The following is an 18,048-nucleotide window of genomic DNA, read 5'->3' as shown; positions in this document are numbered from 1 at the left end:
TGATCTTTTCTGCTATTCCTCGACTGTAGCCTACCTGCTTTACTTTCTGAAGACTTTAAGACTTTTCCAAACTTGCAACAAGCTTTGAATCTATGCTGGACGAATGCCAAGAGAATCGTCAGGTGGCCAGTCATCGACTTTGAGTTGTTGCTAGAAGACGCTCGAAGCGCGACAAGGACAAAAGGGGGAGGACTGTTGAAACAGAGGGGTTGCTGGAACAGAAGCTCCAGGGTGTCCCGGTCGGTTGGCGGCGGGCCCGGGTTTCGCTTTAGCTAGCGCGCGTTTACCAGCGAGGCGCGCAGGTGCGTCGTGACGCTGGCGTCGGCGTCGTCAGTATTACCCCTCCTATCCCCTTCCCCACCCCCGTTAGATATACGCGTAGCTTGAGGTACGCGCGACGCCACAGAGCGCGGCAGAAGCCCAGAGGATCGCGAGGTCCCATCGTAGAGAGTCGGTTCTCCGCCGGGTCCGCTACTCCGTCGCTCCGACTGACTTTTGACATGAGCCTCGGTTCCCGCGCGTTCGTCAGCTAGGAAGGGGAATCCTCTCCGGAAACCAGGTCAGTCAGAGACTTATCAGGACGCGTCATCGACAACGTCACGCACGTGAGATCCGTTTATCCGTCGCGAGATCAGTGTTTCAGTCGTGCAACCAGTTGAGTTTTTAATTCGCGAGTTGTAATTTACACGCAGATCATGTTTGAGTGAGACCAACTGTTCGCGGTTGTTCCGTTCGGTTCGGCGATCAATTTAATCCGATTTCCGGATTATTGGAGTATTGGGGCGACTTCGGGTATCCCGAGCGTGTTGGGGGACACTACCAGTGAACAAGTGAGCACCTTCGTTTTTTGTTTTTTTTCACATTCCTCGGAAATGTCACGGGGAAAAGTGAAGTGAAAGACGCGGGTGGTGGATTCGGTGAATGCTTCTCGAATTTGCCGGAAGTTTGGATCCAACTACAACTATCTAGTTCGAGAAATCTTCTCCGTTGAAGAGATTCGCCTTTTACGAACGCTTGCCGTTCGAAGGTGCCCGCTTGTTCACAGGAGAGACAACGCGCGTAAGTTGGACACCTGTTAAACTAGCATACAAACTAGAATTCTCGGCTGAACGCGTCAGTTGTTGGTGACGACGTACAATACAAGTTTCACATTGTGGAAGACTGAAATACTGTGATCTTGCATAAACGTGACGCGAAATTGCTAGTTAGGTAGGTGTTAAATTAATTGTCTCTTTCTCCTGTGTGTAAGCTTCATCCAAACGTGCTCTTTTTAATTGGACGATCGCATTTCGTCGAAAAGCAGCTTGACGTACGATAGGCAGCGAGAGATCCACAATCAATCTTTTGTTTCCTGATTTATTGATGAAGCTCACGATATGTAAAACTATAGTCGTGCGTAGTAGACTTTATTTCCCCTGCGACGTTAAGGGTATCTCTGTCGCAGCGACCGATGAAGTTTAAATGTGTAGTTATAATTACTGAAATCACAGTTCGCGGCGCAAAATGGTGCCCATGCGTTAGAGTTTCATGGGTTTAACAACGACAAAACAACACCGAGGAAAGTTTGACTGCGGCTTACAATGAGTTTTGTGCTACAGTCATCACACAAATATAAGTTAGTTATTACCTTCATGATTGAGTGATACAAATAATCTTCAAAGGTGTGTGATATACATTAAAATATCTTTTAGAAGACAAAAGAAAAGAGATTCGATGCATTTCATGAAATTCGCAATGAATAGTTAAAAATATCAAAAGTTAATATTTAACAAAGTTTACTATAAAGTTCACAATTGACAAATTAAATCTTCATAAAATTGATACATAAGCAAACATTTATAACAGACGCGATGACGAGAATGCAATTTTGTCACGTGCAAATAAGTTTACGAAAATTATTTCTTTTTCTTTCACTCTCGTCCAAAAATTAAAGAAAATTAATAAAAAGTTAAATAGAAAAATAAATAAATAATATATAACGTGAAATATAAAGTAAGAATTCTAAGTCTCACTCTACGATTAAATACGATCTTCCACAAAAAAAAATTGGATAAAAGTATGGCGACGGTTCTTTCATCAAATTAATTGTATCTATTCTTATAGAAAGTCCACATTTTCAAGTTTATTTCTTATAAATTTGCTCTCAGTGTATGATAGTATTCTCTAAAGACTACTATTTCCGGTGACTTCCTTCTTTGTCGTGTCCCTTGAGAATTTTTCAAACCACTGTTGCGCCATGCGTTTATCGATCGTGCCTCACCTTCTGCCTTTTTTCAGTAACAGAATGTGAAGTAATTGTGGAAAGATACTTGGTCATACGTGCTTCATAATGTACATCGTAATCTTTCCCTAAAAAATTTTTAATCGTTGTAAAATTCTCACAATAAAGACACATTTTCAGATTTCGTGTCTTTTAATTGCGTTAATCGGAGAGACACGCGTTTGGCCGGCGTAATATATCGATCTCGGAAAGAACACTCGCACTTGTAATACGGCAATACGTATTTCTCTTTGTTGTGCAATAGCCTGAGTGCGCTTTGAGGATGCTCGGATAGTCAATACGCGGTAAACTCTGGGAGTCGAACGTTTGCCCATCAATTACCGTGACAGGAGCTTCCTTTTAGGTCTTTCGACCTTACCACGGACGATTGCACGAGAATAAACGCAATATCGATCGCGGCGCGAGATTCATGCGAGAGCACGATGCACGGCAGCACGTTGAGGAAGCAATTTCTATCGCATTACGCGTAACAAGTGGCTCCGTTTTGTTCGGGTCGTAGGACTTCTGTCCGGTCCCATTGTCCCGAAATCTCGCCATTTCGCGACGGGCATCGTGCCCGATGATGATGGCGAGGCGTTAACCCGTTCATTATTCAGGGACCGAGTCTCATTTGGCGACAATGAAAATGGTTTTGCACTAAATATCACCGTTCTCGCATATCGGATAAAGGACTTCATCAAGCTATCCGAGGAACGTACGTGTACGGACAATGAATGCTCCCGGCTTGATTTCGTATTGTAAAGTTACCAACTTGTGGCGCACATCTAATTCGAGAACGTGAACTCGGGAGTAGATTGAGTTAAAGCCGACATTTTCTACTCTCTTTACTTTTTCCTCGTAACTTAATAAATAAATGCGAAAATACAAAGAGAATATAACGAAGAAAGGGATGGAATCATCGAGTCAAATTCAATGAGATATACTTGTCAAGCGTATCTCAGTAATTAGATATGTATATAAAAATCCCTCGTAGAAGGGGGGAGGGAGAATTTAATCAGAAGTAGGAAGAATTTTTTGTTGAAAAAAAAAAAAAATTTAATTAATTCCACGCGTTTGATCAGATAATATTCGTTCCCGATATTGACGTAGCTAAAGCCCTAGCTGTTTCACATGACGAAACGGCGCACATTCACGAATGCGAAATTACGGGGTCGTAACTTCGGCAGCGTTCCCCGCGGGCGCCTTATTTGCTCACGCGCATATACGTATATACGTGATACATGGACGGTCGACGTCCGAAATTTCGGGCGATACGCCATGCGAAGTGAGAGCAGGGTGTGTCCAATTCGAGTGCGCGTGCTGGCGCAAGGGTTGTTTACGTAATCTCGAGGGAATGATAGAACATGGCTCTGCTGTTACACCTGCTCCCCTTCGTCGTCTTGTCTCCTTTTATCAGAGTAATTTCCTCCGCGCGCCTTCGTGCGCATTTCCTTAATAGTACGCGTTTGTTCCATTACCATACGCTGCGCCCCGGAATCCTTCCGTCAATTAATTCAAGAGGCTGTTTCACGATTCGCGGTAAAATCGCATCGCATATATTACCGGGGAGGGGAAGAAGGCGCCAAAGGTTAATGCGCTTTTCCATGTTGCCTACAGCGCTCGCGGAACACATTAATTCACGAGCGCTTACAGAAAATCAATAAATATGTAATAAGAAAAATGATCCGTATTATTGGAACATCAAACAATCTATCCGATCAAATGTGGATATTGTTATTTTTTGCAGTAGGAAGAAATGCATAAAACAAATGAAGTGTCAAATCGCGTGATACATTTGTCTCTTTTAGAAATGTTCTATTTGTAAAATCATTTATTTTGAGTGGCAAAGATGCGATCGATATGTGGCGGTGTAAAAAAAGGGGACAAATTATGCACAGCGAAAGAACGGCGTTTCGCTGCGGTGTCTAATTTATTTGACAGATCTGAAAATAATTTTTGTTAAATCATGCAAAGAAGCATGTAAAATGTTCGAGCTGGTTGTCAAATTGTCAAAACTTCTTCCAGCATTGCTGCAATAAATTGCTAAACGTCTTTCATAACTACTAGCTAAAATCTTCGGACTCTTCAATATTATTATAAATTATTTGTCATGTATCACTATGAAATTGCAGAATACATGGCTGAATACATGAAAAAAAAGTGCTAAAAGATGAAAACACGAGTTAGCTACTTCATTTTGTTAGCTCACTCAAATTTTTATTTCTCGAAAACATCTCATTTTGATTATTTCTACTTATTTTTAGTGCACGGAAACGTCAAGTGATTAAATAGTGACAGTTGACTGATTAATTCGGACAGATCATATCGCAAACGTCAAATAGTTCGAAATTATTATAATCTAAATCTAAATTTTATGAAATAATAGTATAAAAAAGAAAATATCCGTAAAAAACTGCTATTCAAACTGGATGCTAATATTTTTGTACTTCGAATTATTCGACCACACATCAAACACACAATAGGATTGAATCTCTCGAGCACGATTTCTATTCGCATATTCCGTTCTCTCTCGATATTTCCTTGTCTCGTGTTTCACCGCTTTTATTCGAGTATCGAACATTCGTGTTTTTAGCAATCTTGGCATGTTCAGGGACAAGTACCTGCGGGGGTATAAGCACCGCCGTCGCCGCGAAATGTCAGCGAAGCGGCCGAGGTTACGACAGCCCGAGTCGATTCATCCCCCTCGTTACGTCGCTGCGTGCGCGAGCGCGGCTTAGCAATCGTGACCCTAGATTTCGTCGACCGTAAAGATATATGCCGGCCTACGTACGTACGTTAATGCGCACAGTGCGAGGCAATATCGCGCGTTATCGGCCGGCGTTATTGCCGTTCCGTGCCAATGTCATAATGCACGCGCTAGTCGAGCCACCATGCAACTCGCTCGCGTCTTTCACATGGAGAAATTGCGCTCACTCGCCTTGAAATGCGCATCGTTTTCTCCCCCCTTCTTCCACTACCCGCTGGACACCCAGAAATTTACTGGAAAATACGACGCGCGCTGATACGTAGTTTATCCCTGGTCGCTCGTAAATTGCACACCGGAAATGCAAAACGTAGCGGCGCCGCGAACGTTATTCATACTTTTATACTCTCTTTCGTTTCCCCGAGTATACGCTCCTTCTGATACGCAAACGACCTTTATCGTACTTTCTTGCGACGTTATTAAGATAAGCGAGGGCGAATGACTAAATGAGGCGAGCGCATACAACGTCCCGGACATCCCCCTTAAGGAAACGGTTGCTCTTGCAGGATTGGAAAAATGTGCTCTCTTTCTCTCCAACGGGTACACATTAGTTTAATCAAAGTGGTATAAAGAAAAGATACGCACCGATCCAACATACACGCATCCATTTTCATTTACTTTGACTTTTCATCTCGTTATTACGTTTGAACGTGTGGCATTTCTTTTCCACGTTTACGGTTACGAGGGCAGCATATTCGTCCCTTATATCGCGTTTGTCCCTGGTTTGCGTAAGAAAAAATTTTCTCATTTGTCAATCAAGTTTGAGACTGAACATAAATTAAAGTCTAACGAAAAATTAATTTTCATCACATTTTTGCGTCAAAAATAAAGATGACTCTAAATTCTACGCGATGACACGTAACGTCTTGCAACTTTCTGCTGCATGTATAAATTTTTCTGAAAAATCTAAAAAACTCGCCCCCACATATCATCTTTATTTATTATACTTTACGATATACGACCGTGGAGCTGAATTCGTATTGCGTTCAGCATAAATGTACGAGCCTGAATGACGTGCAATAACGTGTATCATCTTTATTGTAGATCACGTCACACCATAATGCATTTACTATGCGCCGCGTGTTCTTGCCGCGTAAAAACTCGCGAAGGCCGCAAGTCAAGGCTTACAACAATGCCAACCTCAATGAATTTTCGCTGCTGTGCAAGAAAGGCGCCAGTTCTTTTCCTCCCCCTCGGCCACTGTACAAAGGAATGGTGTGCTGTTTGCGAACACACAAATTCAACTCGCGCTGTTTTACTCGACTCGCTGTCTTGGCAAACCAACATATTTCCTCCACTTTGCGCTTTAAAACGGCACGAAGATTTCTTAACATCTGTTTCAAAAACATACCCTTTATGTAAAAGTGAATTTCACGAACGAATTTGACTTTAACGTCAAGAAAAGAATGACAGATTTTTTATCAAACAGTAAGATTTAAGAGCGAAACACAAAAAAGGATAAATACAAAACAATATAAATTACGCAAACCATTTGTTTTACCTTTTTCCTTTTGCACGCGCAAAAATGTATTTTAAAGCATCAATAAAATTATTAATACCTATTTTACAATTCAAATTGTTAGTTGGGTATGCCTCTTCAATATAACATCAACATATCGTTAAAAAATTTTTAATTAATAATAATAAATTTAAAGGAATGAAATTAAGTTCGGAAAACTTTTTCAAACCAATTAGGATTCATCCTGTTAGTCGTACAAGTTTCACGATTGTGCCATCGGGAGGCGGAGAGTTATAAGGCGCTAGCACGCAAGTTCTCTGAGGTGCTGCGAAAGCGATAAGCTGCTTTTCCGGCTACGTACCGACGAGTTTTTACGCGTTTCACGCTCGTGGATTTCCCTTACGTGCAAGCAGGATTGCCCTCGTGAGATGTTTAAACTAACTTTAAGACGTGTGCGCATACACACGCACGAAGAACATTGCGTTATCTTCGAAGCCGGGAAATTACGAAACCTAACTTTAAACGTGGTTCGCGTAAGACGACCCAAGAGAGGATCTGCAACGAGTAAGTGATTCGCGCGACAGGTAGCGGAGCGCTCTCTCGCTTCGTGTTTTTACGTGCGCTTGATTAAAATACACCGGGCGATCGATCGGGGTCGACTTTTGTGCGCGGAGGCTTTGACCGCGCGCATTATCTTTGCGTTTGTGAAGGCAACCGCATCGCTCGTTAATCCGGTGAACTCGATTCAAGGCACACTGCCGTCGATCTCGTCCTTTTTCTCTCTCTCTCTCTCCCCCTCGCCGTTCCTCTTCGCCCGGTGTCGCGAACGGCTACTCCGTTACATTATTTTACCAGCGGTAAGATTATTCTCGAATTTCCGTGACCTGTCGTGCGCTACTTTGTCGACGAAATAATAATTGATGCTCTTCAAACATTTTAGACTCGCGCGCATTATTTACAATCCATCGCCTGAATTTACAAGAGAAATCTTTTAACAGAAACTAGGTTGAGCGAAAACGAACAAAAATATTTGTTTGAGTATGTTCCATGCCACTTATAAACAACGTATCGATTGCATAAAATATTTGTATATTAATGTTAAATAATTTCACGCTAAATATTCACCCTCTTGTTAAAATAAGCAAGATTTGCATAAACACGTGTACGGGAATTTTCTTCATGTTACAAGATTTGCTATACTAAGCTAAAATATATAAAGTCAGTGGGAAAGTGGCATTTGCATTGCACAAACGTGCAAGTAGCTCGTTTTCGAAGGATGTTCTTAAAATATATCAAACTTGTTGGAAGAAAGAAACTTGAGTTTTTTTTAAATAAAGAAAAAGTAAACTTTAGCCATTATTCTTATACAAGATGCTATCACATTTTTTTTGGGGACATTGTACTTTTGACATTTCCGCTACGTGGATGCTTTCTGCATAGACTTCGCCGCGCTAGCGAGAAAAATTGTGAAGGGTGCACAATCCATTAGCATACATCCATTTTCAATGTCTCGCGGAGAATATCGACACTGAAAAAGAGGTAAACGCGCAACGCGAAGTGGCTATGAAATATAAAAATTCGAACGAAATTGAATTAGATAAATGGACCAAGTTATGACTTCGCAATTAACCGATTTCGCGCGAAGAAATGTTCATTTGACAGATAAGTATATGGGCTAATATTACACACGTGTGCGCGTATGTGGGTCGTGAGAAATTTTTTCCTTTCCGAGCTTTTTCTGAAAATTTCAGTAGTATAAGCCAGCGCATAACTGGGTGGGTGTAATTTTAGCTGGCTGTTGGCGCGTTTCTCAGTGAAATTTTCAAAAGCGCAGAAAAGCTTATAACTCGGCGAAAGAACTTTTTTGCGCAATCCACATACTCATAAGTTATCAATTATTTATCGTTATGCATTTTTATAATTCTTTCTTATAATTTTACATTCTCTTTAGGTTTTTTCTGTAGTTGTCTCCAAAACCTATCATTATCAATCGTTCAAACAATTCTATCTTGGTGGCTCAAACATATTGCTTGTTGCAGGATTACTAGCGTACAATATAATCTCACTTTACCGTTTGCTCTTAAAACTTTATCGCCCCACGAACGAATAAATCGTAGCTCGATATTTTAGTAAGATTTGAAATAGTACCGGCGAGAAATGTCTGACTTTATGGACGACCGACCATTTCTTACCGTCGCGTCGTACCGAAATTTGCGCTTTATAGTGCCATTAAGCACAAGGTATCCAAAAACTTGAAACGTAGTGTAATATCCTTACGTGCATAACTATACATATAACTAAGAAAGATACAGGAGAAAGAGAGAGAGAGAGAGACAAAGGAAGAGGGGGGGGGGGGGGCAAAGAGAGAGAGAGAGAGAGAGAGAGAGAGAGAGAGAGAGAGAGAGAGAGAGATTTTATTATACCTTAGGGCAATGTCCTTTGAAGCACACAGTAAGATAATACATACACATATAAGTAACTATGCTTCAGGGAATTTACATGAGCCCTTACGAACATGCCAAAGCTGGATTAATGTAAGCAGTTAACTACGAGTAGATCACGATTATATTACAAACTAAACAAATAACGCATAATTATATGCATAATTTTCAAATATTATTAAAGGATTCCCTACAAAAATCAAACAGATCAAAACAGTTAAATTTTTCAGAAACAAAACCTTTTCATCTTAAAAAACCGTTCATTGTATAAATATAATAATTTTTCTCCGGACATATAACAAATATAAGAACAAAGTTGTTAAAAGTTTTAATATTTTGAAGACTCATTAAAATAAAATTACATAAAAAGCAGATAAGAAAATAAAAGCGAGCGGGATCGTTATTGCATCATTTATATGTTTTTATATCAAGAAAAGTAGTCGTTAAATTATGTAAACTAATTATGTAAAAATATTACTTTTATTAAATGTACAACTGATTCAATTCAAATAACTATTTTGCTGTTATAACTATTTATTTAATTTATATATTTAGTTGCATAATTTAAAGAATTGAGCTGGGATCTTACTTTTCTATACAATAGATAGTGACAAAGTGCATATTTGTGTTTGTATGCATGTTCATGTTCTTATGTACGTCATGTGTATACGTGTGCATACGCATTACAGTACTTTCAAGCATAGAAAATTGTGTTTGTCGGAATTTCCGTGAACGTAATACGTACTAACTTTGCAGGACAAGTCGGTATAATTCAGCACGAAGGATAGGGGGCGATATTGCTTCGTGGAACATTTCCTTGCCTTTGCAGCGCGATGATAGATAGAACGATCATAAAGTCCTGTGAAATGGCAACTTCTTCGCATATAAATTATTCACTGATATTGCAGAAAATGCTATTTCGCCAACTGGTTGCTAATATTCGCGGACGGAAATGTGATCATTGAAGCTGGGAAAAGCTGCAACACGATGCAATTGGCTAATAATACTAAACGTTTGCTCAGCCATATATTCCATTCCAAACAGATGGCATTCATTAATGTAGATCGTGCCGTGCTGACAGAAGAAATAGATTAGACACGTTTTTGTTTACTAAGCGAAAGACAGATGAATACTATATATGTATAGGTATAAGTACAGTGATAAAGCTTTAATTAATCTGATGTAGTTTCCTTGTTTAACTTAAAGACAGTTACTTGCAACGTTGCAAACATGCGGTATTATCGCCAAGTTATTTATTTTTTTTTTTATATTGTTACCCTTTAAATTTTGGAAAAAAAATTGAGAATACAGTTTTAGAAATAATTTCTATCTGCCTTATATAAAATGTGATTTCTCACCAGTGTATTCTTATTTACGCATAACAAATAAGATAGAGACTGAACATCTTTATATATTACAATCTTATATTTCTTACACAGAAAAAAAAAAGCTAATAACATATGTAATTGCGGGCTGCCAACTACATAAAATACTGAATGCAATAATATTTACTGTTAATGCAAGTACAATGTTGATACTGCAATAGCATATATTATTGCATTGAGTATATCTGTAGTTAGCAGCCCGCAACTACGTATCTTATTGGATATGTTACTTTTTTTTTCGTGTAGATATACAAACATAAACAACGTAAAATAATTTTGTGGTATTTTATTTAATTTTATCTAAAAAAGAATCTCTCTATTTTTGTTATCCAAGTAGAAAATATTCTTTTTAAAAAGAATTTATCTTTTTTATTTAAATAAAAGATTTCCATATTCAAAAAGAATTCATCCATTTTTCATTTAAATGAAAAGAATATTTTTACATTTATACAAAACATTTTTATGATCATAAGGTCAGGGACTAATTTTGTAGCAACATTTTTACGAGACCAGTTTGCATATCTCATTAAATGTGTTTTAATTAGTATGTTGTAATTTAATAAATATTCTACGTATGAGCGTTTGTGTGTAAAAAGATTTAAAAAACTATAGAAAATATTTTTAATTTTATACATATGTAAAAATTAAATTTTTGTGCCACAAGGCATGCATTTCAAATTGCAAAAAAAAAAAAAATTAAATGAGCATCTACATTAGAAAGATGTATGTTTCTTCTTGCATCGTCACTAGATAGTTTATAATTGCAACAACAAAGTAAATTGTCATTTATGTAAAAAATAACAAATAAATTAATAAATTTTCTTTTTTCCTTGGTTCGATAGAAACTTTCTTCCAAAGTGTAACACAAAGTATATTCCTTTAACCTTTTCATACTTGACAACGATCGCAATACAACCTTTAGTACAATAATATCGGATATTGATTGTTGGGGAGCTTTTTTATAATATTTAAAAACTTCACTGCAAGCATCTTGTAAGAGCGATCTCTGAAACGCTTAAAATATACCGCGGATATATAAATAAACTGAAAATTTTATGCCAGTCGACCTTATCGTTACGCACATAATCCGCTTATTAATTTAATCAGACTACGCGAAGGACGGGATAGCTAAGCTATAGTTAACACCACGTCTATAGTAGGCACTAAATTTTCTTCAATGAAACGTAACTTTGCCTACGCATCCCGACTTCTGAACTTATTTAAAGTTTCTTAAACTCGGCTCCACAGCCCGTTTCGTTAAGAACACATCAATCGCGTTAACATTGTGGTGTCTTAACAAGACGTAACTTCGCTATCGCGCCATATACGTAACTTTCCTTGGATTTCCCGGAATATTGGTATTTTGCATTTACCGTACATGAATCTTTGCTTCGGGCATAATTTATGGGTGGAATGCTGCACGGGATCTGCTTGGCTCAGGTTTACTTTTTCAGGATAATGCATTCATGCACTATAATCGCTAATACGCTACCGCAATTAAATTATAAAATTTTTTAAAAAAATTTAAACATTTATATTAATGAAAAAAATTGGCAGTGCCACTTAATCCTTTTGCAAAGAAAAATTAATATTAAATATCACGTATATACAAAATTATCTAAAGCCTATTTGCAATTTTTTGTTTCACATTTTCTGTCAACTTGAAAAATATCAAAATGACATTAAAATCAAATATACAGAAAACATGAAAAAAATAACACATGTATTTTCAAAATAACATAAAATATCGAACATATGAAAAATATACAAAAATGTCATGCACTTTTATTATATAAATATACAGAAACACATGCATTTTTATTTTTACTTTATTTTGAAAAGCCATTGTTTTTAGCAACACTGATTTTACTGTAGCTTCTAGAAAGTAAGGATCAGATAATTGATTCTTCGATCCAAGTTCTACGTATATAATCAAAAAAAATCTTCAAAAGAAATATTGAGTTAGGTCCTTCCCATCCCTGAATGACAGTTCTAACTCCCAAATGAAAAAAAATCTACAATTCTAATTTTTCGCCTCTGAAAAAGTAAGGGAGATTTAAATGTAGAATAAGTTTAGAGAAAATTTGGAACACCCTCAAAAGAAACTAAATCTGAAAACAAAAATAAAGCAAAATATTCTTAGATGAATATTTTATCAACTCGCGTAATTCTTTACAACCATACTATTAGCCTGAGTTAAAAATGATACAAGAATTTGATCATCCGTGATTTTGAATAGGAGCAATGCAGCAACCGGAACACATCAAAATTATTTTTTTAACAAAGTCTTTTAAAAGAAGTTTTAAAAGGTATTATCAATGTTTTTTGTAATTTAAATTTTTCGGATTGTCGTCCGCCCATTAAATCGTAAAAAGTTGAGAAAAAAAATTTTCTTGATAAACGATTAACTCCTCAAAATAAAAGAACATGCATTTTATTTAGATATAAACGGATAATATATATTATTTCTAAGAAGCCTTTCAATATCTCCACATCCACGATTTCTATTTTCTCACATGAACATGTGGGAATCTCAGGATATTGCGGCGTGTAGTCTGGCAACAGGGAGGTAACATAATCTGCTATATCCTGGAAATATCTGCGTATAGACGCGATTCAGATATGTCGATATTCCCGACGATATCCCGCAGGCATTCACAGAGTATCCGCCTAACATCCTTGCATATAATAATACTGTACGTTACCTCATGGTTACAACGCTGCATAATGATTGCTACTGACGCAAATTCGTCGAATCTAAGCGATATTTGCTGTTTAATTCATCTTTGTTCGCCATAACTTCCGCATATGTAGCATAACAGACTTTAAATAAATTACAGTAGGAAGCAAACGTTGTGCTTATACCTTAGTGGCAATCCGGACTTAATTATAAAATGATAACGTGCTATCAACGAAAATTAGAATAGACGTTAATTGATTATTTATAAAATATTCAAAATCGTGGAAAATGCTTTTACTGTCCGTTTAAATAAATCATATTAAAGAAAGAAATAATTTATTTAATTAGTTTAAGAATTAATATTTAATGCGATTATTTAAAATATTGTGCTTTTCCGATTTGTTTCATATTTTTTTCAAACCAAGATAGCATAAAATACCAAAATTCAATTAATATTTATAAATAAAATTAATTGGAAAACATTTATCAAGATATAAAAGATATAATTTAAAATACAATTTGTAACGCTGATGAACATTATTTTGTAATAAAAAATGTTTGTACTTTAAAGAAAAGTTTTCTAGTAAAACTTGTTTTCTAGTATTTAATAAAAAAGTTTCATATAACTTCGTCGTTTTATACAGATAGTTGCACGTGCAGAGACGCAACTATATACCATAATAACAATTTGTTGTAACTGAATTGACTGCAAAAGCAAAAGTATATTACCAATTACAAGTCAAGTAAGAGTTTAAAAAATTTATCATTTTATAGAATAAACGTATCATTACAAAACTTTAAAACTACAAAATTAAATTCTCCATATTTTGTGATTTGTTACAGTTTTTTGCACTTTGCCCCATTTCCTCAATATATTACTACATATAATGACGTGACAAACTATAATCTGGATAATTACAGTTTAATTAAGAAAACAGTTAAAAAGGTCAAATGAGCAAGAACAAAGAACAAAGAAGAAAAGAAAAGAAATTAAACTTCTAATTTTGCAGAATACTTGGAAACAAATATTTGGAGCTTGCAGCTCCATGTAACAAGAGTGTTGTTTTTTTTTACAACATGCAAGAATTTGTAAGTTTTTATATAAAGTTTTTTTTTTTAAATAAATAAATATATGTATATATTATATATAGTATATATATGGCTTAAAGAGTAATCTAATTGATTTTGACATTTTTGAAAACAAATTTATAATTTTTTATATAAAATCATACTGCACATATTCGTCTCGATTAAATACCTTAAAATAGTAAAAATATGTTTCAAGAATGGAATGTCTATACATTATACTCAACATGCAAATTTACAAGAAAAGTTTACACTTGGGGAAAGGACTAATTCTGCTCTTAAAGGAAAATGGAGGGCGAAACGATAATGGCGTGGAACGTGATAAAAAATTCTATTCTATGTCCTTGCGAAAGGTAGTCCTTGACTTCGTAGTGTTTGATAGAACAGTTTTGGTTTGCTTCAATTTTACCGTATGTCCCTTGTCGGTAGTAAACGCGTCAACGTATCAAGGGTCAGGTCAATATTGCCGTTCTGCTCTCCCTCTCTTTCTCTCTCTCTATCTCCCTCTCTATCTCATCTATTTTGCGAAAATAATAAAACTAAAGAAAAATACGCATAAAAAAAGAGATAACATTTAGAAAATTGATAAAAAACTGTGTGTGTGTGTGTGTGTGTGTGTGTGTGTGTGTGTGTGTGTGTGTGTGTGTGTGTACACACACATATATATATATATATATATATATATATATATATATATGTATGTATATACATATATATAACATTTAATAATTATTTACTATAATAAAAATAAAGTAACAGTAATAAAATAAAAATTTTATTACTTTTGTGTTTGTAAGAATAAAACAAGATTCTTTTGTATAACAAAACATTTTAAAAAAAAAATATATATATATATATACGTATTATATAGATATAATATTTAAGATCAGTAATAATAAATAATGCGACATTGTAATATGTATTTGCAATGTTTGTAATTAATTAGTTCTTAACGTGAAACCATTACAACTGAGGCTTTAGACAGAATACACGTTAATACGTATGTACATATTAATGTTAACTCATGTATAAGCCTAAAATAATATTGCTTTGTATGTGTGCAATATCGGTACAGATATATAAAATTATTAATCTACAGAATTAATTGAAACCATAATTAAGAGATATATAAGATTTACTATGCATCTCCTAATATAAAAATACAACCTAACTTACAGTTTATGCTGTTATCATTCTTCGTTATTAACTGATCGAGAACGGTATAATAGTAACGATGAATACTTTCATAAAAATGTAATTGTACCATTAACAAGATTTAAACAAAGTGCATACATGCAAGTTCATCAAAATAAGTTTAACATTAAGGCCTAAATTCTAAATTACTTTTATTCAAGAAATGTTGCCAATATCAAACAAGGTACAATTTAAAACTTTGATTGCGCTAAAAATAATCCGAAATGTCAGAAGTATAATTGAAATTTTATAATTGTAATTTTTATAAATTTTAAATTTTTAACTATATTCTATTAATTGTTAAATTAAAGAAAAATGCAAACAAGTATAAACATATATGTAAATACAAAATATTTAATATTTTTTTTATTTATTATACTTATTTATTTTTTTAAGTGCGATATATAATCAAAATAGATTTTTATGTACTGTCTATCAGGAAGTATATATCATCATCTCTCATTATTTTCTACATATTTTTATAACCATATTTAACATATACTTGAAATATGAATTTTTTGCTTCATTGAGAACAATTTTCTCAGCACGTACCGCTCTATCTTCCGCAATTTACAACTGCTACAATAAAGAAAACTGATTTGGGCCTATATAGATCGGGTGGACGCCGCAGCCGAAACCGAGATTCTATACATCGTCCGGAACTTGGAGTTGACAACTCGGTGAATTGAGCGCACAAGTTAGAAGGCGGAATTACTTTCTCATTCGGGAGACGTAGCTCGTTTCCGCGGGTGTTCGGCCAGTCGTAAACTTGCATCGTCGAGTGATGCACCTCGGAAAGCGACCGAGCTATAAACGGAGTTGGGCGAGTTGTAACCGCGAGTTCTTGCTCGATGTACACAACTCGGCCAAGCCATCGATTCACTACGCAGAACTTACGTCCGCCCGTCCGCCGGCTAACTGGCAATTTTCGCGATTCTGCACGACGTTTAATGCATCGAAATGCGATGGTCCTTTGTTCGAGTTGAATGGAGTTTTGCGAGGGCAAAACACCTCTTATTGCAGACAATTGTGTCCACGCGTATGTACATTTCACGTCGGATATACATTTGCATTTTCAAAACAGTTAACAAATTAGAAGTAATTCTTCTGACGGTATTCTATCCGATGTCTACATCTTTGTGTAAAAGCAAAGAACATCGACAGACAATTTATCGTCTCCAGTTACCAATTACACTTCACTTTAATCGTTAGCATCTAAAGCGCGTCTTATTCCCGAATCAATAATTATCCAGATTGCTAGGAGTAATTAATTACGATACATCTCATTGTTGATGCTCTGAACGTGCCTAGGGCGGATCAATAGTGCACTTTAGACTGGCATAGTGCTCGTTTGCAACGCGCTATAGAGATACGAGTGGACACTTTATGTCAACAGCATTAATCGGACACCGTATACCTATTGACAGCTAATTTACCCATATCGGAAGATCATTTGTAAAGATCATTTCAAAATGTATCGTATATAACCGTGCTTTTCTTGGAAACAGAGAGAGAAAGAAAGAGAAAGCGAGAAGGAGGATTGGCAGATAGATCTCGACAGTTGTATTAATAATAGTGCTGATTCGTACAATACACATGGAAAGATTTGGAGATGTCGTCAAGTGATGTTCGCCCAGGACGAAATACGTTTGTCGGCCCTAAGTGCCCCTTTATAGATAGAACAGAACGGAGAAGTGACAAATCAGGTCCGCCAGCAGACTGAAACCCTCCCTCGCTATTGCGGAGTCATTCCCAGCGAAACAAGCCGTATCCCCGGCCCGACATTCTGGTTCTAATCAAAACTTTGGATACGATGGCGTCCACGGAGTAACGCCGTAAAATAAACGCGCAAGCGTATATCAATAATAAATATTGGCCGATGCCGGTGCAAAACGGTATTTCTCGTGTAGAATTGCGGAGAAGGACATCCCGATTGAAGTGGTGAGGAATGTTTTTCCACTTTGATCCCATGTTTAACATCCCTTGCTATACGGGACGCGAAATGTTGTAACCCTGGTAATACAGTTAAATTTCCGAAGAGATAAATTATTAAAGAGGATGAAAGTTAATCGTCTCCCTATACAGAAAGTTGGGATACCGATTAGAATATTGCTCAATTAGTTTTCTTTTTACATGTTATCGTGCACTATTTGCGAACCCATGAAAAGCAAAAGGATTAAAAGGCAAAGGAAATTGCAAAGCCACTCTCGTTCGGATTTTACTTGAAATTTTTGCTCGAAAAATTTCAAGTTCAGTGAAATTTTGATTAACGCGACCGATAAAATTTTATTAGCGCGTACGTGTTTTACAAACATAACTAAAAGTTTTCAATATAAATTTCATTTATGGTATTAACGTTTTCTCAAAAATACTGTTAATTTTTGTACGTACATTTCGGCACTGGAGAAATTTTTCGTGACACTCGTGAGAGTTTCGCGTTTACAGAGCGTAGCGGCAATAACGGCTATTCGAACGTTTGCGTTTCTCGTTTGTTTATTTGCTGGATGCCATACTGCTTGCAATATATGAAACAAACATTTAATTTTCCTATTTTCGTCCGTACCGTCGCTGAGTACGCGGACGCATCGTCTAATAGAAAGAAAATCAATAGTTCTTTTACACTATTTTCGCGTAGAGTTCCTTTCAAGTATATCGGTTTATCGGGATCTACGCGCGAGCAACGCAGTGAAATAAGATGTGAAGTGCAGCCGTCGATATCGCGAACGATTTCGCTCTTCCGCGTGATATTCGCGCCGGCGGCGGAAATCCTCGAAGCGAA

At 36.3% G+C, this 18,048-nt stretch overlaps 1 protein-coding gene across 5 annotated transcripts in view; it reads left to right on the top strand.

Moving 5' to 3' along the window:
- Positions 1–428: 428 nt before the first annotated feature.
- The window catches only part of LOC105836201 (leucine-rich repeat-containing protein 15), a 106,990-nt gene continuing 89,370 nt past the window's right edge, over positions 429–18,048 (top strand). For 2 of the 5 annotated variants that reach the window (XM_012680068.3, XM_012680066.3), the window contains exon 1: positions 437–1,209. The gene's annotated coding sequence lies outside the window, so the exon portion shown is untranslated. Of the gene's footprint in view, positions 1,210–18,048 lie in introns of all 5 variants that reach the window. The other 3 variants (XM_012680071.3, XM_028193893.2, XM_012680067.3) reach the window with 3 other exon arrangements.

The sequence above is a fragment of the Monomorium pharaonis genome, chromosome 9, assembly GCF_013373865.1.
Source record: "Monomorium pharaonis isolate MP-MQ-018 chromosome 9, ASM1337386v2, whole genome shotgun sequence".
Lineage (NCBI taxonomy): Eukaryota > Metazoa > Arthropoda > Insecta > Hymenoptera > Formicidae > Monomorium > Monomorium pharaonis.
The sequence above is the reverse complement of the archived record's forward strand: the minus strand, read 5'-3'. Positions and strand labels throughout refer to the sequence as shown.